General features: G+C 48.8%; 1 protein-coding gene across 1 annotated transcript in view; it reads left to right on the forward strand.

The window, feature by feature from the left end:
- The window catches only part of DNAJB12 (DnaJ heat shock protein family (Hsp40) member B12), a 111,995-nt gene extending 110,206 nt beyond the window's left edge, over window positions 1-1,789 (forward strand). Inside the window, exon 9 of the mRNA XM_029609026.1 lies at window positions 1,288-1,789. The gene's annotated coding sequence lies outside the window, so the exon portion shown is untranslated. The remainder of the gene's footprint in view (window positions 1-1,287) is intronic.
- The last annotated feature ends 21,600 nt before the right edge of the window (window positions 1,790-23,389 follow it).

Genomic DNA, 23,389 nt, shown 5'->3' on the forward strand with positions numbered 1-23,389 from the left:
CTGATGGGGAGCATTGGTTTGCTTGTAACGGAGGATGCCGCAAATGCATGGATTCTAAAAGTACCTTTTTGTTTCCACCCACCAGCATGTGCTTAAGAAAAGCCACAAACAGTGGAAAATTTGGCAAGGAAAGGGGTAAATAAGATGTGCCTCACAAGAGCAAGGTTAAGGATGTCAAAAATGTTAGGAGTCTGGTTGACAGTCAGGCAAGTGATCAGGAATGGCAGCCTGCGCTTTCCTCCAGTTATACAGCAGCACAGTGACACAGCTCACCCAGCATCCACCCTCTGACCACTGCATTAGCCCAGCTCGAGCAGTAATGATATCCAGGGTCTGTTTTCTGAAATCACTGTCCTAAATTGAAGCCAGTTCGCAGTGTGAGCCTTTTCCTTCGCTTCCATTTGTTTCTGTTTCCCTTGCTATTGAAATAAGTCTCAGCTCCTTCAAAGGGAAAGATTCCTTTGCACTGTGTGTGGTTACATCTGGGAATATCCTCTTGACTGAGACTGCTGTAGACACTTCAATAAACAGTTTTAAAATGTGTTTGGATGAGCTCTTGAAAGTCTATGCTATTATTGGGTTTTCAGGTTTGGTCAGATTCTTAGAGCAACGGATGGAGCTATTTGCTGTGACTTGCTTTTTGTGGGTCAGAAAGAATATTGTTTTTATGTGGGGAACCAAACTGGTTGAGGTTCTGCAGATATTTGTTGTGCCTTCTCCTTCATCACACAAAACAAGACCTTACCCCCAGCTATGAACAGTTTGCAGAGAGTTGAGCTCTGTATGGACTGTCATTTTAACAAAGTTCCCTGCAATTCTTCTCTTCCTTGTTCCAACTGTTCTGAAATCCTTCCATACCGACTCTTACTCTCCTCTGCTCCTCACCCTTTGTGCAGCGCTCCTGCTCTGTCCCATATGCCATTTCTTCTGCCCCTCTCCCTCTATGATGTATCCCTCTTAAAGGCTTCGGCCTCACCTGTAATCCCTTGCTTCTCTCAACCTTAACTGGGATCCCTGCCCCCCCTCCTCATCCAACCCTGTCCTGTTTTGCACCTTTTCTGCTCTCTGTTCTAGCACCCATCTGCTCCTCACCTTCTCTCATACAAATCCAGTCTTACCTGACGAGCCTGCCTTCATCGCTTCCTCCCCTTATCATCGTTCTCATATGTCACTAAGTACCTGACCTCTGATTTTTATGGAGGAAGTTTTGGGGTAAAGGGTATCCAACAAATATAATAATATCTTTCAAGCAAACTAAGCATGTCACTTTTTTTTTTCCCCTCCTAGACCAGCTGAAGAATCTTGGTGCAGTGCATTGAGCCGTCTTGATAGACTTTATCTATATGAACTAAAAGACATATAAACCCAATCTGCGGCTCCAGATTTGGACATGTGAGCTGGGCCCAGCTGCTCTAGGGCTGCGATCGATGGCTCAGCCTCCTCCTGCCTTTCCTTCCAGCATTGCTAGATTTGTACACTCCATTTTGCTCGGCATAGGAACCCATAACCCATGGCAACAGACAGCGACACTGGCAGCAACTGACAGAATCATGGAATGCTTTCTCCGACCCACTCCAGGACTCGGCGAAACAGACCGAAATCAGAAGATTTTAGAAGAAAAATTTAAAAATCAAATTTATATAAGGAAAAACATTGGAAAGAAAAGGAAAAATCTATTTAGAATTAATTTATAGCAGTATGTGTGTATATAAATATATATATGTTGTACTTTTAAATACTATGCAGGGATTGAATTAAATTATTTAGCAGGATTTCTTTTCCACCTGGATTCAGCTGTGATATGTGAATTCTGCTTATGTGGGGGAGCTACCAGCTTCTCGCCACCATCCCATCTGTCATCTTTAAAACACTTGCAGCCAACGTTATTTAATAAAGTTAGAATCACTTTGAACCTTTTTTTTTTTTTTTTTTTTCCTCTGGGAGAGAGACTTTTGGTAGGTTTTAAAGATATATTGGAGTCTTGGTTTCTCATGTCCTCCATCAGAAAGATCTGGATTTGGCTCTCTGTGAGGAGTATTTTGCCTTAAGAACATAAGAACATATGAGCATAGCAGGGTTGGGTTGTGGATCTGGGGTTTTTGGTTTTTTGTTTTGTTTTTTTATGCACTCAAGCTTTCCCTTTTGGTTTTGTGTTTTTTTTTTTTACTTTTATTTATAGATAAATACATGCTAAGAATCCAAGCAGAGCTGAGACTTGAAGTAGTGTTGACTTTTCCCAGCTCAGCTCCTAACCTGCCTATCCCCTTCCTGCACCGTTGCCTGTACCATAGGCTAAGCTCTGTTCTCTGCCCCCTTTCTGTTCCTTGCACTGCTGTTTGTAGTATAGGCTTATCCATGTTGGATTGATAAAGCCTTTTTACTTTATTTTTAAAGTATTTCACAAGTTAAAGTAAATGCACAATGATTGTTACTACATAAATCTAAATAATATTTTTATCAGTCAATAAGAGGTATTTAACAACATACCGCCTTCATTTTCCAGGTTTACTGTGTAATTGGACAAACTACCTTTGAATTCTCTGCATAGAATGGATTTGTTGATCTGCTGGTCTGATTGCAGTGTAGTGCATGTGGACAGGATATTGTAGCAGCTCACATCTTTCAGAAACACAACCTTAAACAGTTCTTTCCAGGTCTCTCTGAGTGATGGAATCACAATGCATGAAGAGCGGGGGCTGGTGTAAGGCCTTATTCAGTTACTGATGACAGGAAGTGAAAGTCCCTTATTAAAAGCCCTCTTAGCTATTACTGCTATCAATGGTGCTTTATTTGTGATGTTTCAAATTTTTATTGTTAATCGTGATTATCTGACCACATCACCCATTGAAGTTATTGCCTGTGGACCTTCTTTCTTATGACATGTCCTGGTCTTGGTGGCAGCAGGTTCGGAAGGAGCATGGTGACCAAGTTACTATGTACTCTTACACACCTTTGACAACTGGCTTATATAAGTATTAGCTCAGGCCCTGGCCTACAATCCTTTGCAATCTACTGCAGCCACAGTTAGTACCAGGATTGGCCCCACTTCCTGGGAGAGATGCTCTATAAGGAAGAGAGAGATGGCCCTTGGAAGAGTGGCTGGTTTTTTGAGGGACTGAATTGGCAACTCTGGCTGCAACAGAAGATCCACATCATGGTGACTGGGCAGCATTCAACAAGCGACTAAAACAGGCATTCCCTGTACGTACCTGGATCAGTCCAGACCATGGGTTATGTCCCCCTTCCAGCAGATTGAGTCAGATCAAAAACTGTAAGGACCGCCCCTAATAGATTGGAGCGCCCTCTGCATCCCTTCAGTATTACTCTGACTCCAGTAGATGAACAGGGCACCTACAATTCCCCAGTAGTTTTTTCCTCAGAAAATATTTTTGTCTTCTCTTACTTTCTACTTCCTTTTTTATCTAATTTCCTATGGATCAATTAAAAAAAAAAAAAAAAAGTTTAAAGCTTGCAGACAGAACTTTGTCAGGAACTGTTTCTCTCCTGCTTTTCTGTCTGCTTCTTTGGGGTAAGTCCTCTGTAAATTTTCCTTTCAGGTTTAATTTTCATACTTACTGTCTTGTGCTGTCGGGGTGCATGTTGGTGGTCCAACCTCTCCCCCTTCAGTAGCAGCAGGCTGCCCCGAGATGCTGTTTCCTCAGGGCAGCAGGGTCAGAGAGGCGCCATTCCTCGGTCTAGCAGGTTTACCTGCTCTTCTGCTGCTGACAGTCTTCGGGATATTTTTCTCTCTTCCATGCCGCGCTCGTCGCGATGCTCGGCCTGTGGAGAGCCCGGGTCGCGGCTCTCCAGGGAGGGCCTATGCACGAGGTGCCTCCCCGGCGGGGAGGGTTCCTTGAGGCCAGCGGGACGCTTAAGTTCGCGCTCAAGCACCCGCCTCCAGGAGGGCCGGCCCCGTTCCCCTCCGAAGCGGGAATGGTGGCCATTTTGGTTTTTGCAGCCTTCAGCTCCTGCACCTCCTGATGCCAATTCGGACCCCGGAGTTTGTGCTGCTGCTTCATAGTGCTTATATAGCATGGCTTGCACAGCAGCAGGACCCAGCTCCAGCTCACCCTAAGGTCAGCAGGATTGAGGGGCCTGTAGATTTTTCCACCCACCCCGTGGGAGCTGGACCCTGTCTGGGCTCAGGATTCGATACTACTGGAGCCAGGGTCCCTCCAATTTCAGGAGATCCACAGGGCTCCTCTAGGGTATGGGTACTATCCCACCCCCCTGCTCCAATCCCCCTCCTTCCTCAGGATCTGTTTCAGGACCCAGACCTGGATGACCCAGCTCCATGCCCCCACACGGAAGGGGACGATCCCCGGGTCTTGAGGCTCTTCCAGAGCGATGAGCTCGATCCACTTATTTCTCATGTCCTGGAAGAACTGGAATTCGAGGCCCCACAGGATTCCTTGGGATCCAACATGACAGGCAGGAAGGGGGATCCGGTTTTGGCGGGACTCCATCCCCCAGTGAAGACTTTTCCTTTCCACCCCATGCTGCTCCAGTTGTTGTCCAGAGAGTGGGATACTCCCGATGCCTCCCTCAGGGTTAGTAGAGCGATGGACAAGTTGTACCCACTCCCTGAAGTAGACAATGTTCAAGCGGACTTCCTAAGCCGTCAACACTTGGACCCAGGGGAGTGGGAGCTCTCCAAAGAAGCAATGGAACTACTCGTCCAACAATGACGACGGGCCCCCCCCCCCCCCCACTTGGACCTCATGGTGACGTTCAGGAATGCGAAAGCCCACCGCTTCTTCAGTTGCAGGAGAGAACACGGCGCAGAAGGAGTGGATGCCCTGGTTCTTCCCTGGCCACAAAACATGCTCCTCTACGTGTTCCCACCATGGCCCCTGGTAGGGAAGGTTCTTCGGAGGATAGAACTCCACCATGGTCCGGTAATTCTCATCGCACCAGAATGGCCTCGATGACCGTGGTTCGCAGACTTGGTCAATCTGACAGTGAACAGACGTCTTCGCCTGGGCAATCTGCCAAACCTGCTATGACAGGGACCAGTATTTTTCGACCGGGCAGATCACTTCTGTCTTGTGGCCTGGCTTTTGAACGGTGCAGATTGAGGAGATGCGGTTACCTGGAAGCAGTTATTTCTACCCTCCTGCGGTCAAGAAAAACCTCTACATCCATTGCATATGTCTGGGTCTGGAAAGTGTTTGAAGCGTGGTGTACCCCTGTGTTTGCTTCCATTGCCCACATTCTCTCCTTTCTGCAGTGAGGGTTGGAGAAAGACTTGGCCTATAACTCATTGAAGGTTCAGATGGCGGCCCTTGGGGCCTTGGTACGTCATCTCGATGGAGTTCTCCTTTCCTCCCATCCAGACATAATTCAGTTTCTACAGGGTGTAAAACATGTTAAGCCTCTGGTTCACTCCTTGTTGACCCTCTTGGAGTCTCAATTTGTTGCTCCGGATTCTAGGTGGTTCTCCATTCGAGCCTCTTGCCAAGGCTTCTCTTAAGGATCTCACGCTCAAGACTGTTTTCCTGGTATCTCTTTGTTTGGCTCGTAGGATCTCCGAACTTCAAGATCTTTCAGGCCAGGAGCCCTTTCTCTGCTTCATGGATTCAAGGGTTTCCTTACGCATGGTACCCTCCTTCCTTCCCAAGATGGTCTCCACTTTCCATTTGAATCAGTCGGTGCAACTGCCCTCCTTCCTGGACGACAGTCCTAGGGAGCTTCGACGACTATGTCAAGCGGGCTCTCATCCAATATTTGGAAGCAACGAATGAATTTCGCGTCACGGACCACCTTTTTGTTCTCTGGGGCAGTCCCAAGAAGGGATGCAAGGCTTCCAGGACCACTATTGCCCGCTGGTTGAAGGAAGTGATCTCTGTTGCATACATCGGCACTGGTCGTTCTCCTCTGGAAATCAAAGCTCATTCCCTTCGTGCACAAGCTACCTCCTGGGCTGAGAGCCGGGCGGTCTCTCCACAAGAGATTTGCAGAGCGGTTACCTGGAAGTCACTGCACACCTTTGCCAGACACTATCGCTTGAATGTCCAGGCTCTGGGTTTCGGCTCGTTCGGAGCTCAAGTCATTCGAGCTGGGCTATCAGGGGCCCACCCTAAGTAGGGAAGCTTTGGTACATCCCATAGTCTGGACTGATCCGGGTACGTACAGGGAAAAGAAAATTTATATACAACTCGATAAATAAATAATACTGAAGGGACGCAGAGGGCGCTCCAACCTATTAGGGACAGTCCTTACTGTTTTTCCTCTGACTCCATCTGCTGGAAGGGGACATAACCCATGGTCTGGACTGATCTGTGGTACTACAGGAACGAAAATTAGCAGGTAAGAAATAATTTTCTTTTGTGGGTCAGAGGTTTGACACCCCTACTATCCATCCAGTGCAATTAAGGGAAGTAGCAACAGCTGAGAAGAAGAAAATTACAATAATGATAAGCAGGAACAATAAACAAGCCAAGTCAATTCTGATCATAGCTTCTTGCCTTACTGCCTCCCTTCAGCTTTTATTATCACGCTCTTATGCACACCTCTCCTGTCTTTTTCTCCATCCAGGTCTCATTAGTGTGTCATAATATGACTTCTCTCCTTAGGGGAGCCATTGTACACATCCTCTCACCTTACTGCTTCCTATCTGACCATCTTTAGGAAGCCATCCTGTATAGCCCTTGTCTTACTACTTTCCATCTGCCTATCATTAAGGAGCTTTCATAGAGGCCAATACAGTAAAGTGCAGCCGCGGTTACCCTGCTTCTAACCCGCTTTCTACTCACAATTTGGCCGTGTTAGTCCAACCTGCGATTCACTATCCCTTTTAACCCATCCTTACCACTTCTTTAAATCAACGGGTAACCCTTTCCGCCCGCGGCATGTATATGAGATGTAAACGATCGGATTAGCTATTTCCTCCCATTCAGTAACGTGCGCCCCGACTATCACCTTTTTAACCTGCAGTTTAGCCGTGCGTTTAACCTGCTAATTTACCCCCTACCCCTGCGTTAGAGGCAGGGGTAAGGGTAGACGGCAAACTTTCCCCCAACCCCCGCTCACCTGCCCTGGCCGCGTCCATGGGTGCCGGTCTCTGGGGCAGCCCCAGTCCTCTCTCCCCTCCTCCCGAAGCAACTTTAACCAAAAGAAAACCTAAAAACCTAAAATCCCCTCCTCCCGAAGCAAGGCAGGCAAAAAGCGACTCGACATGTAAAATATTGTGAATAAATTGACGGGCGCTCAAGCCAGCAAAAGCATATGAACGTACGCCGTGACGTCACGCATGCCCATTCATGTGCTTTCGCTGGCTTGAGCGCCCATGCACTACGGGCGTGTGTTCGTCCGTCTTCGCCGGCGGGGGCCACTGGAAGCCGCTTTCGCCGCCGGCTGCCCCCGGGAGGCAGGGGAGCCGCGGTGCGCGCCTCCGGAGGAGGGCAGAGAGAGCTGAAAGAAAAAGTAAGTTTACTTTGGTTACACTTATTCACAATACTTTACATGTCGAGTCGCTTCGGGAGGAGGGGATTTTAGGCTTTTAGGTTTTCTTTTGGTTAAAGTTGTGATCCACTTCCTGGTACCTGTCATTTGAAATGACAGGTACCAGCGCACCCAGGATACTGTATAGGCGCTGTATAAAGTGCCTATACAGTAAAATGGATTGCGCTTCATGGACGCGCGTTAGACGCTGCGTGCCTTTGCATGCCATTTAAATAGAGTATCGCGTGGTATGTGATCCGAACTGTGCGTGTGGCAAAGGCGGGTGTGCCCGGCCCTAATGCACCTCTTTCTACCGCACCTTACTGTATCGGCCCGATAGTCTGCTTTGTTTTTCCTTCCCAGCAGGGAGCCACTATGCAAAAGCTCTTTTGTTACTTCTCACATGGCTCTTGGGGAGCCATCAGGCATGGCTACTCTCCTGTTGAAATGGACAACCTTATTTTTTTAGAAGCATTGCCCCTTGTCCAGTAGTAAAATTGAACTAGATCCATTTTTATCAATATCTTATTTGTCATTAATTTCCCCTTGCAATTTTGTTTGCTGACAACACAGCATCTTCTCTGGCATTGGGAACACATCATCCCATGAATCAAACATTCTTATGCAGGCTTGGCAAACTCTTTTGCTTTCCCCTTACCATATGGGCCTTTAGACTCTGCTCCCTTCTTCTCCCGAGCCTTCACACTGGATCGTAAGAACATAAACTATGTCATGCTGAGTCAGACAAAAGATTAATCGAGCCCAGCATCCTTTCATTGGTGGTGGCCAATTTGGCTTACGAGTACCTATTAAATTCCAAAGGGTATAGCCATTCAGGCTGGGAAGAAACGGAGTAATGTTTTGCATTTATAAGTGATCTATTGTCTTATGACTTCAGCATGCTGACAAAGTGATGCCCATTTATTTTTAGAAAAGGGATAGTATGCTTAGAATTTGCTTTCTCTATTAATGATGCAGTTATCCCTATGTAGTCCACACTCATTTTACCCCCTTTGTTGACCCATCTGATGCTATTCACAGTCTTTCATACAGTCTGATAATTCAAAATCCAGGGGTGGATTGCAAGAAAATATCAGCCCGAGGCATTTTTTTTTTCAAAACCAGCCCACAGGTTCTTTCTCTGATTCCCTCTTGTGCTTTCCCTGCAGCACATGCTGCAGCAGCTCCCAAAAGTATACCATGTCAAACCTTTGGAGATACAATGTGATCTGGAGCCTGACAGAATTCAGCCAAAAATCTTCAGATTCCCTGTACGTACCCAAATCTGTCCAGACTCTGGTTTTGGCTCTCTTCCAGTAGATTGGAGACAGAGAAAGTTTTACTGACACTGTCACTTAACCTGCTGTGCCACCCACAGTCCATCAGCATTTCTCTGTCTCCGGCAGAGGGAAAGTGGTGCAAATCCTGCAGTCTGAGAAGATATTAAAAAAAGCAGAAAAGTTAGTGGATGAGCAGGAGGGGTTGGGAGACCCTGGGTCTGGATCTTTGACCTGCTGATGGGGGAGATAACTGGTGGAGCCACTTCCTTCTCCTCCTACAGGTGGACAGCCAGAACCTGCAGCCACTAAAGGGAAGTTCTTTGTATAAAGTTTAAAAAAAAAAAAAAAACTGGAACAGGCCTTAATTTCTTTTTGTTGTGCTGGTCGGGTGTTTCGGCCAGGGATCGCAGCTTACCGCTTCGGGGATGTTGGGCATGTTTGAGGTAGGTTCTTGCAGTGCTGGGTACAGGTGAGCTGATGTGGCGATTTAAAAATTTAAAAAAAAGTAAATTCACAGCCACGCCTCATGGTGGGCAGGGCGTGGCGTGTGGAGAGACAAGTGCATACCTTTCTCTGGCCAGCCCTTGCTCCTGCTGCGTCTCATGGGGTGAATGCTGCTCGGGGAGCGCTAAGGGAGCCTTGGAAAGGCAGCCATCCTCCATGGGGAGTGTGGGGGGAGCCAAGCTGCCCAAAGGTGTGATCCCAATTTCGGTGGGAATGGCCATCACTTTTGCTGCCGTGCCGTGTCCGACAGGGCCTGCAAGAATGCTGCCCTGACCATGCTGCTGTCGCTGGCAGATTGAAGACCCTCAGAGCCCTGGGGGTTCTGGGATCTTCTGCTGGGGGAGGAGGAGGAAGCCCTCCTGGAGCATGATTTAGTTGACTAAGGGAATTTTTCCCCGGATTTTGTTCTGCTTATGCATAAGGCTTTTTTGGCGAGAAGGGTAGCTGGACATCGCCTTCCCAAGTCAGTGGACCTGCAGGAGCCAGTTCCGGCCAAGAGGCCTCATTTGGCTTGATCTGGTGGGGTGACCAGAGTTCGAGAGGGTGCTGGCGTGACAGTTGCATTAAGGAAATGCAGATTAAAGCTTGGAGAGCTCAGAGACTGATGATCCTCGGGCTGGAGATCCATCTGGGTGGATCCTCATTTGGATAGCATGGATACTGATGATGCTCGGGATCAAGCACCCTCAGTGGAGGAGGATGATCCCAAGGTGATCAGTCTTTTTCACTGGGAGGAATGGTGGCCCTTAATACCATGTGTCCTAAAGGAACTAGGTATTGAGGAACCTCTTGCTGATTCGGACCATGAAGGAGTGTATCCAGTCATACTGGGCTTGAGGAAACTAGCAAAGGTGTTCCCCTTCCACAAGTTGGTGAAGGAATTAGTGCTTTAGGAGTGGGAGACTCCAGATACTGGTTTGAAGGTTGGCAGAGCCATGGAGAAACTGTATCCGTTGCCGGAAGACACTTTGGATTTTTTGCGGATGCCGAAGGTGGATGCTTCGTTTTCAGCAGTGACGAAGACAATAATTCCAGTAGCGGGATCGGTGGCGCTTAATAATATGCAGGATAGGAAGTTGGAGGTACACCTCAATAAGATTTTTTTATGTGTCTGCGTTGGGCATTTGCATTGCTGTATGTAGCAGTTTTATGCTCCGGGCCAGATGGCGCTGGGTACAGCAATTGCAATCCAATAGGTCGCTATCCCCGGAGGACACAAAGCAGGCCGAGAGGCTGAAAGCAGTGGTAGCCTACAGTGTGGATGCTTTTTATGATCTCGTATGCACTTCCTCTCTATCTATGATGTCCGCGGTCTCCGCTAGAAGACTGCTGTGGTTAAGGAACTCGTCTGCAGATGTTTGGTCTAAGTCTCAGCTGAGGGTTGCTTCCCTTTTTAAGGGAAAGCTGCTTTTTGGTGAGGCCTTGGAGGAGCTTGTGAAGCTTCTTGGAGAGACCAAAGGGCACAAGGACAAGCCAAAAGTCAGCAGAGGTTTCTTTTTGGCATGGGCTCATTTTCAGTCGAACTGACGTTCCTGGCAGTCTCGTCCTTCGGGAGATCAGAGACAAGGTGCCAGGAGGCAGCAGTCTTGGAATCGGTCCTTTCAAGGCTGGAGACCAACCAGAAATGGTAGAGGTCAGAGGGCCTCCGGTTCCAAATCCTCCCAATGAAGCAAGGCTGGTCTTCTCCTCTGTTCCAAGAATTGAAGGTCGGTTAGCACTTTTTCTTGAGGAGTGGGCCAAGATCACGTCAGATCAGTGGGTCCTAAATGTCATAGAGCATGGTTTACGCTTTAGAATTTTCACGTCCATTAAAAGATTTGTTCATAAGGGCCCCTTGTACTTAGAGCTGAAAAGACGTGTGGTTCGAGAAACTATCAGTTATCTATGTCTGTTGGGAACCATCATTCCAGTACGAGTCTAGGAGCAGGGAACAGGAACGTATTCCATTTATTTTGTGGTCCTAAAGAAGGATGTGCTTTTTGTCCGATTCTGGATTTTAAAAAGGTGAATGTGGCGCTCAAGGTACCTCATTTTTGAATGGAAACATTGAGATCAGTGATCGCTGCAGTGCGCAAAGGGGAGTTTTTGGCTTCTCTGGATTTGTCTGAGGTATATCTCCACATTCCATTTCACCTGGCTCATCCGAGGTTTCTCAGGTTCATGATCCTCTGAGATCATTTTCAGTTTTGCACCCTGCTTTTTGGGTTGGCAACAGCAACAAGGACCTTTTATAAAGATGATGGTCGTAGTGGCAGCAGCTCTTCGGCAGAAGGGTTTCCTGGTTCACCCATATCTGGACAACTGGTTGATTTGAGCAAAGTCAGAGGACCTTTGTCTTCAGGCGGTGGCTATCGTGCTGGATCTAGAGTGCAAAGCTCAGGCAAAGTGTGGTTGGAGGGATCTCTCTCTCTGACACAAATACTCTCTCAGCTACATATATACACACACACACACTTCTGTTAGGGAGCTGTTCATATACTGAAACAGTAAGTGTCCCCCTACACCAGCATTGCTGTGCCATTATGTAACGTTCTTGCATATTGCCAACCTGCAGCAACTCCTTCTCATTCCCAAGCCTTCTCGCCACCCCAACTCTGCAGGAGACTCTGCTTCTCTCAGAACTCAGCCCAGATACTTCACTTAGAAGCCTCCAACATGGCACACTCACTTCCTCCTAGCTCACCCCCTTCCTTTCTGGACTGTAGCTTGCCTCCACTTCTCCACCAGTCCCCGTCCCCCCCCCACTGACAGTGTACTATACAATCTGCTGGGTTTTTTTTATGGCTCCCTAATATCTGCTCTGCCTGTTTACACCAGGAAAGTGAGGACCAGAAGTGATCCATCTTGTTCCTTAGACTTAAAGAAAGTAAAATTGTTCTTACCTGATGATTTCTTTTCCTTGCATCCTGCTAGTATAGTACATTACACTTGGATTTCCCTGTTCCTCAGCTGCTGGGGACCGAGGTCACATTCCTTTAGCATGATCTCACTTTGGGCTATAAAAGGAGTAGTCATAAGCCCTTGCCCATAGCCACCAGCCTAGGCCCTGCCCCTTTTTTTTAAATTTATATATCTTTAAAATCATTCCCTTTCTCGGGAGTGGGAAGAGAGAGTCGGCTGCTTTAGGTATCGCTGCTTAAGGTCCCTGCATACCTGGGTGGGGCTTGGACTGGTCTAGCAGCACTCAAGGAAAGAAAATTATCAGTTGATAACAATTTTACCTTCCTTTTCCTCTTACTAGATCAATCCATTACAGTTGGTAGATACAATACCTACCCCCTAGGCTGGATAGGAGGGAGATAAGGCTGCTTTAAGAACCTTGACCCTGCAGGCCATTTCCTCCTTTGCCTGTATATCCAGCCTATAGATTGTTAGCATAAGAGTGCAGGGATGACCATATGGCAGTGCTGCAGATTTCTCCTGGAGAGATGTTGATGCTTCTGCCCAGGAAGATGTTTGTGCTCTTGTAGAATGTGCATGAAGTGCTACTGGCACCCAAAAGATGGCTGCTTCTCCTTTTTGTGGTCCACCAAACAGCACAACCAGCAGCAGCAGGTAGAGAAATGACAGCGTTGACAGCTGAGACAGTTCAGCTGCGTCAGCACCCGAGTGAGCTAACAGCAGACGTATGCAGCAGCGGCCATGAGAAGGGTGAGACATAGCGGCAACGGCAAAGTGAAACACAAAGGGCAACCATGAACTGCTAGGTTTTCAAACTTGCTTACAGTGGAAATTACATCTTGCTGTAACTTCCAGTGAGCAAGTTGCAGGCAGGGGCCGGGGCAGCTTGCCTTGTCAATTACTTGCAGCAGCACTCACTCTGATTGGTGGGCCAGGTGGGGCCATGACCCCTGTCAATCACCTGTTTCTGACGCACATGCCCTACAGCCTGAGCTTGCCCAGGCATTTTTTTTGTCTCTTGCACGTGACCAGCCAGCTGCTTGGTGGGGCAGCCAGGAGCACGTGGTAATTTGATTGGTCCCTAGCCTGGTGACCGGGTTATAGCCGTGCTGCCTGCCTTGACTGGATTTCACACCGTGCAACGGAGGGAAAAACCAGACCGTTCGGTTCAAAACCAGGCAGTTGCTCACCCTTTAAGTAGAGGGTAGTGGGAGAGAGGGATATACTGTGCCAGAGCCATGCCACATCTATGTCAGAACTGCCGCAAAGGGGGCCACCAACTTAATTTTTTGCATAAAGAGCCAGCCCTTTGCCTTCCTCCCCTCCACTGACCTCTGACTTGCCACCACGACCTCTGATTTCCCACCCCCGTGAATTCCCGATTCCCCTGTCAAACCTCCTTTTACTCCTGTGATTTGATTTCCACCCCAGCTCGGACCTGTGACCCTCATACCTGGGAGCGTCTGAGTTGGGGTGGGGGGGGGAAGGGGGCTGCAGCTGCACAGACTTTCCCTCTTCCTTTCCCCTGGGCTTCCCCCCCCCCCCTTCCTTCCTCCATTTTAAGGCAGGTTACACGTTCCTTCCCTCTCCTCGGAGTGGCTCTATAATGAGGCAGAGTGAGGCGGTCACTTCAGGTGACAAAATTTTGAGGAGGCAGCAAGTGTTCCCCTCAAAAACAACCCTGCAGCCACCACCTCATTTCCCTGCCCGTCAAGGAAGGGAGGCACGACTCATGGGCATGCTGCTAAGGTTCCCACCTCCTACCGGCGGAAAGAGTACGTCCCACAGCAGTGGCGCTCAGCACGGACGGGGAAAGCCAGACCCCACTAATGAAAGAAAAGCGTCGAGCCCAGCCTGGAGAAGAGCCTCTTTCAGGCTGGCAGGCCAGGCCCCTCCGACGAAAGAAAAGTGGCAGGCCTGCCCTGAGGAAGAGCCGCGGGCAGGAAGGCCAGGCCAGAGAAAAAAAAGACCCAGTTAAGGAGGAAGGAAGGGACCGGATGAGAGAGAAAGGAAGGAAGGAAGGTGAAGTGAGTGAATGAGAGAAGATTGAGAGTGGAGTGAATGAAGAAGGGAAAAGAAGGCAGAAGGGATGGAATATGAGACCTAAATGAAGGGAGGGGACAGAGTGAGAGGGAAAGGTGGGAAGGGAATGAATATGAGGGAGGGAACCTAAAGAAGATCTGTGCGCCGGCAGGGCCATCTCCTCCCTCAGCAGAAAGACAACCTAGAATGGCAGTAGGAAGAGGAAGAGCATTGGATGTGTGGGAAGTTGAGTGGGAGGGGAAGGAAAGGGAAAGAGGGTGTGGGTGAGTAGGGAAGGGAAGGCGGAATTAGGCCTGGCATTACCAGCAGGGAGGGGCGGGGGGCACACAGCAGCAGTGGTGGAAGAGAGGGAGAGGCCCGGTGGGGCTATCACAGCCAAAGTAAAGAAGGAGGGAGAGAGAGAGGGCTGGTAGCCGAAGAAATAAAGCCCATCCAGCAGGCAGCGGCAGAAAGGAAGGTGGGAGAGAGAGAGAGACCCTGATGTGAGTGTGTGTATGTGTGAGGGAGGGAGCGCGTGAGACACTGCCTATACACAGAGGCGTACCTAGAGTATTTGGCACCTGGGGCGGATACTGCTAGTGCTTTGGCACCCCCCAATTTCCTAAACATTGATAACATATTTCAAAACAGCAGACATCAAATAACACCCAATAATTAAAACTAATGAGGATTTTAAAAATCTCCTGCTTTCCATATCTGTCATCCTAAGATTGTTGTAGACTGGGGGCACACATACACGCACATTATGCTCCCTCTCTTTCCTACACACACATACATGCTTTGAGAGAGAGGGAGCATGTGTGTGTGAGAGAGAGACACACATACTTTCTCTGTAATTCTCTCACACACAGATATGCTTCTTCCATCTATCTCTCATCTACACACGCACATACACACTCACACACATGCAGACAACAACTGAACTGGAAACTACAAGTCAGATTCTGTATGCAGTGCAACAATAGAAAAGCAGAAAATCACTAAAACAGCTGATGAATATTCAGTTAGAATAATATTCAGTTAGAAGCTCCTGTACACATTTTTTTTAAATTTCCTAAACAAACATCGATAAAATATTTCAAAACAGCAGACATCAAATAACACCCAGTAATTAAAACTAATAAGGATTTTAAAAATACCCCACTCCCCATCCTGTCACCCTGAGATTGTCGTTAACTGGGAGTACACACACAGAGACACAAACAAAATATGCGCCCTCTGTCTCTCACACACATACATGCTTGGTGAGAGACAGAGGGAACTAGAGAGAGTGTGAGTGTGTGTGTGTGTGAGTGAAAGAGACAGACACACGTTTTCTCCTTCTCCCTCTCACACATACACGCTTTCTCTGTATCTGTCACACAAGATTTCTGTCTCACCCATGCAGACACGCACGCATGCTTCCTTTCTCTCACTCCCATCCCCGCACACAGGCACCCTCTCACACATATAGACACCCAGAAACTCACTACCACCCTCTCATACACACACACACACACACACACACACACACATACTAGCTCCCTCTCTATCAGGCATACAGACATGCTGGCTCCCACTCACTCCTGCACACACACACACACACACACACACTTCCTCTCTCAGACACACATGCTTACACGCACACATACTCTCTCTAGCAGGCATGCAGGATTGATCCCCTGCCAACACGGGGCCTCCTTTAGTTGGGCCGCTGGGCAGGATGTGATCCCCCGGCAGTTGCGGTGCCTCCTGGCTGAGAATGCTTCTTATTCTCTTCAGCCGGCAGGGCTTGGGCTCCTTGCCAGCCCCCTGCTCCTGGCTGGAATGTTTCTTCTTCCCAAGTGACGTCACGAGGTTGATTGGTTGCACAGTTGCTGGCACCCCCCCCCCCCCACTTAGCATGCCTCTGCCCATACATGTGAGTAGGAGAGAGAAGTTGGTAGCGTATGAGGGAGAGCATGTATGTGAATAAGAGAGAATGCATGAGACAGCGAGCATGTGTGTGAGTAGGAGAGGGAGGGAGAGTGTAAGAGAGAGCATGCATGTAAGAGTGAAAGGGACGGAAAGTATGTGAGAGAGAGCATGTCCATGTTATAATGTGTGCTTCTGAGAGAGAGGAGATAGTTTGTGGGTACCCCCTTCCCCCACAAGTCCATGACAATCTCAGGGTAACTGGAAACCAAAAATTCCCAAATATGGAGAGTGAGGAATATTTTTAATCTTTATTAGTTTTAATTATTGGGCGTTATTTGATGGGTTTGCAGTTTTGAAATATTTTATTGATGTTTGGGAAATGTTTTAAAATATTTAATTATTAGATGCTCTGTTTGTCACCTGTATTAAAAAATATTTATTCTTTTTATTAGTATATTTTTTTTTCTCGATTTTGTTTAATGTTTTGTGAGGAATGCAAATGTTTCAGATTTTCTATTGTTGCACTACATACAGAGTCTGTCTTGTTGCAGTTTCCTGTTCAGTTTTTGTCTGCAAGTTTCTATTTATGCTTCATGGTCTCTTTCCCCCTCCTCGGAGTGGCTCTATAATGAGGTATTTGGTGAAGATCTGTCTGCATTCTACATGTGACTAAGCTGAAATATTCTGCTTTTGTAGGGGTCTATAGCAGCTTGGCTTGTTCCGTTTCCTAATAGCAGGTGAATTGGTGTTTTAGGGCCTGGTGTAATATTTGCAGTGTTTCCTTTTTCATGGGAAGGCATCACTGTTACATTTTGAAGGCTGACAATTAGTGCTGTTTTGGTATAGGAGGTTTACTATATTGTCAAGCCCACACCCAAACGTGTTAAAGTAGGCCGAACACCACTGGAATTCCAAGTGTCCTTTTTGAAGCGTTTTCTGACAGTAGTGCATGTAGATATAAACAGTTTTTGTAAGTGAATTTTTTCCTCAAAAACCGTATTTTGATGTCCTTTTTCATGTAAGCTCTGTTATTAATGTATAATTTTTAATTGTGTGTGGGAAGGGCTGAGGAGGGGGGGGGGGGGAGGAAGGAGAAAGAGGGAACAAGGCTGTAAGGATCACCTAGGACGCCACACACATACCCCCCACTATTCACCCATCTCCCATTCCCCAGTGCACAGATGCTGGGGAAACATGGGGAGGCAGGCGGTAAGGTTCCTGAGAGCGTGGCTGGGTTGCCAGATTCCTAGAAATATTATCGCTGACGCTATCTGCCACTTCTCTGGGAACCCTGATCCCTGTCTCCCCCTCTGCCCCAGCATTTCAAATTACCAACAGGGCCAGACTCCAAGGGGTCACCCCCACCCCCTTTGCCTTCTCACTGTTTTGACCTTGGGGGTGGGGGCCCAGCGGCGGATTCCCGATGAAGACCGGCCCGGGGATTGGCTGCCCAGGCCGGCCCAGGAGATACCACGTGGTCTGCCGAGCGCGGCTCCGTCACGGCCGCGCCTGGCAGACCACGTGACTAGTGTGACCGGCCCACCGGGGGATGCCCGATCCCCCGATAGGCCAATCCGCCCCTGGGGAGGGGGGCCCATCTCATCCCTCACCTCAGGCAGCAGATTGCCTTGAGCCACCCCTGCCTTTCCCGATACAAACCAACATTCTCTCCAAGCTGAGCAGGATTCTGCCACCCTTGGTTTTGAATGTGAGGCACGCTGCAGCCTTCCTGTGGTCTGAACCACACTGAGTGGGCAGACAGGGGGGCAAGAACAGTAATTATTCACATAGGGAGGAATATCGGATCACACCAGCCCTGCCCCAAAATGTTTAAATGTATTAAGTTGTATTTATAGGTTCAGCACAGAGCAGGAAAAAATTTAATATTGTTAAAGGAGGAAGTCTTTCACATTTGCTATTTCTTCTTGAAAGGAGAAAAAAAACGATGTGGGACGATGCAGCTAGCAAACAGAAGGTGGCAAGCAAAGACTCCATTTATACAGAGGAGCGACCAGGCAGAGGCAGCACTCCACACTGTGAGCCGGACAATACAGCTTAGGGAGGTCGGTGGCCAAGAGACAAAATGCAAATTCCTGATGAAGAGTCCTAAATCTATACCTTGGAGGAGAAATAATTCTAGCAAAAGAACAAAATCCCATTAGGTTTAGGCAACATCAGCAAGAGGTGATATTCATGCAAGAAATGCAAAGCAAGGTTTAAAGTCTGCCAGAACAGAGGGCCATTTGGCAGTGCCTGATCAGTAAGGTCTGCAGAGACTTCGGGGAAGTCGTCAGTAGGGCACACACTTTACAGCCCAGACAAACCTGGACAATTATTAAACACAAGAGGGTCAACATTCAACCGGGTGAAGAGCGAGTAAGTTAGCTGGATAACGGGTGTGCTGCTATTGGGAAGCTAGCCGGGCAAATTTATCTGGCTAATCTTAGGCCCCCCCCATAGCCAGATATCTCAGAGGCGTTCAGTGCACAGGAATTTTTAAATCCCACTGTTTGTCCAGCTAAGTCCTGAACTTGGCCAGACCAAAGTGCTGGATATTGACTGCAAGGTCCCTGCATACATTCGCATGTTATACCACTGAAAATAAGCAGTGTGGAATGAAAGTGCCAAACATACAGGTTAGCAGCTCGCCTGCTACGCTTACAGTTTTTAAACTTACATTTGTGCACAGTTTCCACCCAGGCCCCTGAAACAGACCTGTGGAACGCTTGGCTTTAATGCAGCTGAAAATATGAACATTGTGAAAGTACCAGCATGCTCTCAGGCAACTGAGAACCATGTACACAGATACAACTGATTTACTCATTCAATTCCTTATACTACACACGCAGATTTAACCCTTTGAAACTGTCCCCTTTCATGTATCACTGTACAGAGATAGCTGCTCTTAAACAAAGAACAAAAACCTGTTTTCAGTCCTTCAAATCCCAAATAAGAGTTACGGGGCATAGGGATAATTAAGCCTTCCAATGCAAACCATAATCCAGAGAGGTAGGGGGGCAAGCAGAGCACATCATTCAGTGCCCACTGGTTGGCAGAGTTGTCCACCAAACCAGCTGCTACTGTGATATTCTGTTCAGTTCAGGAGCCACTGCCAGGATCAGGACTCTATAGTCCAAGGCTGCCTCCCTGGCCAGTCCCTTCTCCCTGGTCTCATAGACGGGCATTTTTTTATAAAATTGAAAAAAACTCACCCAAACTGTGTACTGACTCCTTGCAGCTCTGAGTAGGTTAGAGCAACTTCTAGCCACTGTAGTGTGACTCTTCCCAAGCATTCTCAGTCTTGAATTCAGAAGTTTTGTTCCCGGATAGAAGGGGATACATTTGAATAATTGGTGTGAAAAGCAAGAATTAGCAAAATGTTCCTTGACAAGTCCCGTCACGCTCTGTTGCCCTCAGGTGCAAATTTATAGAAGACCGGGAGAAAAGCCTTACTAACAGGCCGATACAGTAAAGTGCGGCCGCGGTTACCTTGTTTCTAACCCGCTTTGTACGCACATTTTGGACGCGTATGTCTAACCCGCGATTCAGTATCCGGTTTTACGCGTCCTTACCGCTTACTGAAATCGACGCGTATCCCTTTCCGCCCGCGGCATGTATATGATATGTTAATGATCGGAATAGCTATTCCCTCCGATACAGTAACGTGCGCCCAGATTATCGCCTTTTTAACCAGCTATTTTGCCGCGTCTTTAACCTGCAAACCTGACCCTGGCGTTAGTGTGGTGTTCAGTCAGCTTCCCGCAGCCTTGAGCGCCGGCTGAAGCCCAGCAGCAGTACTCTGAATCAGAATCCGTTCTGTCACACTGCAGTTTATGCCACCACTGGCTCCGGCTGCTGGCTCCGGCCGAAGAGTCATCACTAACTGCTGGTTGAGTTGCCCGCAGCAAAGAAAAAAAAAAGCACCACATGCCAGCAACAAAGAGGACTGCTAGAACTTAGCTGCCCAGTCCCAAACCAACCCAATCCACAGAAAAAAATGCTTCTCGCACAAGGGGGGAAAAAGTAACCCAACCTGGCACCACCGCGCTTAACGTCAGAGTACTTCGGTTCCGTAGGGAACAACGGACACCGTTTCCGGGGGCTCCTCTGGCCTTCTCGTGGGTCTGGGCTCCTTGTCGCCGCTGACTTGCAGTGGGCACGAGCTCCTGTTTCAGGCCCTAATCCCTACACACCCTTCGCCGTGACCTCGGACGTCCAGACGGGCGCTCAAGGCAGCGGGAAGGTGCATGAACGCACGCCGCGACCTAAGCGCCCGGCTGGCCCTTGCTCCAGAAGCCTCAACTGAAATATTGCTCTGGAAATGGCTGGAGGTAAGTGAAACAAATCCCCTCCAGGGCCTCCTGCTCTTTTCAAATGCATCAATGGAGCCGGGGAAAGATGTGTCAACGAAAACAGTTGCTGCTTTGAGTGCCCAACTTGAACATCCAGGCGGGCGCTCAAGGCAGCGGGAAGGTGCATGAACGCACGCCGCGCCCTGACCGGCTACGACAGCGGCAGCAAGCCCAGCAGCAACCAGTACAGCAGCATCGGCATGGGCTTCGACCAGCAGCACGTCGGCCCTCGCTCCAGCTACTCGGACTCGTGCTACAGGGCCCCGGGCGACCCTGAGGCTGACGGCGCCGGCCCGCTGCAGGCCAGTCCACGCTCCAGCCTGTGCGGTCAGTCCCTGGAACTGGAGGAGGAGCTGGTGCTGCACATGAAGAAAGAGTATTTTGGTGAGTAACTAGTGTGTGGTACTTGCTTCAATGCCGACAGACGTTCATGGGCCTTCCCCCTGCCTTGAGCACCCAGGCTGGATGTCCAAGCTGCGTCCTCGGACTGCCGGCTTGGACGTCCAGCCGGGCGCACAAGGCAGCGGGGTCTGTAGGAGAACCATCCACTTTCCTGGTGGAATGACATTTCAAATGACAGGTACCATCGCACCCAGGATACTGTATAGGCGCTGTATACCGCTCTATACAGTAAAATGGATTGCGCACGCTTACCACTTCATGGACGCGCTTTGGACGCCGCTTGCATTTGCGTCTCATTTGAATACTGTATCGGGCGGTATGTGAACCAAATTGTGAGCGCGGCAAAAGAGGGTGTGCCTGGCACTGCCGCACTCTTTCTTACGCGTCCTTACTGTATCGGCCTGTAAATCAGGCTCTTAGCTTGTAAGCCATCTGAGGACAGTGCCTGAATGTAACACACCTTGAGCTACCAATGAAAAAGCATGAGCTAAATCCAAGGGGGTCACCAAAATGATCCATACTATACACATCAGAGTCTTTACAGACTCTGGATGTATGAAGTCAGAGAGAGTAGAAGTGAATAGTGTTCCCTGGCAATCCCCACTGGGAGGTGTTCTTTGCAGGAGTGTGTTTAACAAAACTGATTAGCCCATCTCAGCTGCTATCTTTTTATTTTTCATCCAGCCTTCCATCCCCGGAAGGTGGCTGAGGCTCAAGGTCAGAGTCCCCAAGCTTCCAGGAGGGAGATTTCTCGGGGTGCAAGGGGAATCTCGAGATTTGAGAGCACAAAAAAAGAAAAGAAGAATAGCGAAAAGGGAGTTAGTCCTATACGATTTGCATTTCTATAAATGTTTGTCTTTAGGGTTATGGAGAGGGTTTTAGTTGGAATCAGACAGGGTTGGATTTAGGGCAAATGTCACCTTGAGCGAAAAGCACGTGTCCCCCCCCCCCCCCCCCCCCATTCCTTTCTTCGGCTGCAGCAGGATGGGATCCACCTCAGCCGGGCTGGGCCTGTCTTCCATCACCACCGTGCTCAGGGTACCCCTGAGCTGACTGCACCACTGGCGACTGCTTGGCTCACCCACCCCAAAAAGCGGCCCTGAAGTCAGAATAGGAAATCTGCTATAAGAGCTGCTATTTGGAAGAAGGCAGCAGAAACCGGTCTCTCTTCAGGAGAGTGTCCCACTTCAACTTCTGGACTACAAGGATCCTGCAGGTTCCAAAGTGGGGAGAAGCCAGAGAGAGTCCCGTCTCCAAAGAGTACCTCAGATCTAGTGGGTAGCTAAGGAAGAAAACCATGAAGTGAAAGACTGTACATGCTTTAGATCATCAACTCTCTTTTTGCTTTCTGTACATGGACTGCACTGTACTTCAGGGCACGCTCTACTGAATTTCTTCATCTGCAATAGTACTCCACTAAAGGTTTATTTATTTTTTTAACTGTATCATGTTATTCTTGCTGCAAGGTGTCAGAAGACCTCCAAACAGCCTTAAAAGGTTGTAACTTTCCCCCTTTGTCAGGAAAGCACTTGGAAGCAGCCCCACGAGCTGGGGGGCACAGGGGCTACAGAAGCACTAAAAACCGTTACATCATCTTCGGGGGGCAACCAGTCTCCCCCCCCAAGGCTTATGCCCGAATTGAATAACAATAGCCTGTGAGGTAGGGTCTCTCCTCAGCCTTTGCACAGAGACTTCCCTCCCGCTCAGCCCTGCTCTCGAGCAGCTGCACGAGCGGCTCCCTCCCCCCATCCCTCTAATCCTTTCATGGACTTGGCAGTACAACTTCTTTCCCGTCGATAGCAGGGCTGAATTAGCCATGCTGTCATGGGATCTGTCCATCAGGCCCAGGGGGCGGAGCTTGATAAAGCAGAGGTTAGACTTTTAGACCCTCTGCGGCTGCGCGTGGGTTCCCGCGCAGGAAGTACAGATTCTCCTCAGTCTGTTCTTTCCGCGCGCCAGAACGCACGCGGAGCTTGTACTGTCTACAAAAATGTCGTCAAAATCGGGATTTAAACGTTGCCGATGCGGCAGAGTGATGGCAAAAACGGACGGTCATGACCGCTGCTATCGCTGCCTCGGCATTAACCATAAAATAAAAGAATGCGAGTTTTGTGCAAAAATGTCGCCTCGAGCGCTACGACAGAGAGCTTACCGCATTCAAGAGTTAATTACTACCTCTGATCCTTCAGAGGTTCAGTCCTCACCGGGACCGGTGAAGACCAACCAGCAAAAGAAGAAAAGACCCACTTCGTGTGATAATGTATCGGATAAGGGTCAGAGCCCAAAAAACCAAAGAGGCCGGTCACCTATCCGAAATCCGCAACCGTCTACTTCCAGGCATGCCAAACATGGCGCAGACCGCGCCACCCGACCAAGTAAGTCGGCACATGGCAATGTGCGCCATACTAAGGCGCAGGACAAGACGGCGCCGGCAACTGCGGCGCAGGAAAAGAAAAAATTAAAGGCGCATAAGCATTCTACGGCGCGGTCGGCGCCTCGGTCCCTCACTGCGCAGACTGTACCGTTTGTGGACCTAACGAGGACAGCGCATCATTCGGCGCAGTCGGC

The sequence above is a fragment of the Rhinatrema bivittatum genome, chromosome 7 (assembly GCF_901001135.1).
Source record: "Rhinatrema bivittatum chromosome 7, aRhiBiv1.1, whole genome shotgun sequence".
In the NCBI taxonomy this organism is placed as follows: Eukaryota; Metazoa; Chordata; class Amphibia; order Gymnophiona; family Rhinatrematidae; genus Rhinatrema; species Rhinatrema bivittatum.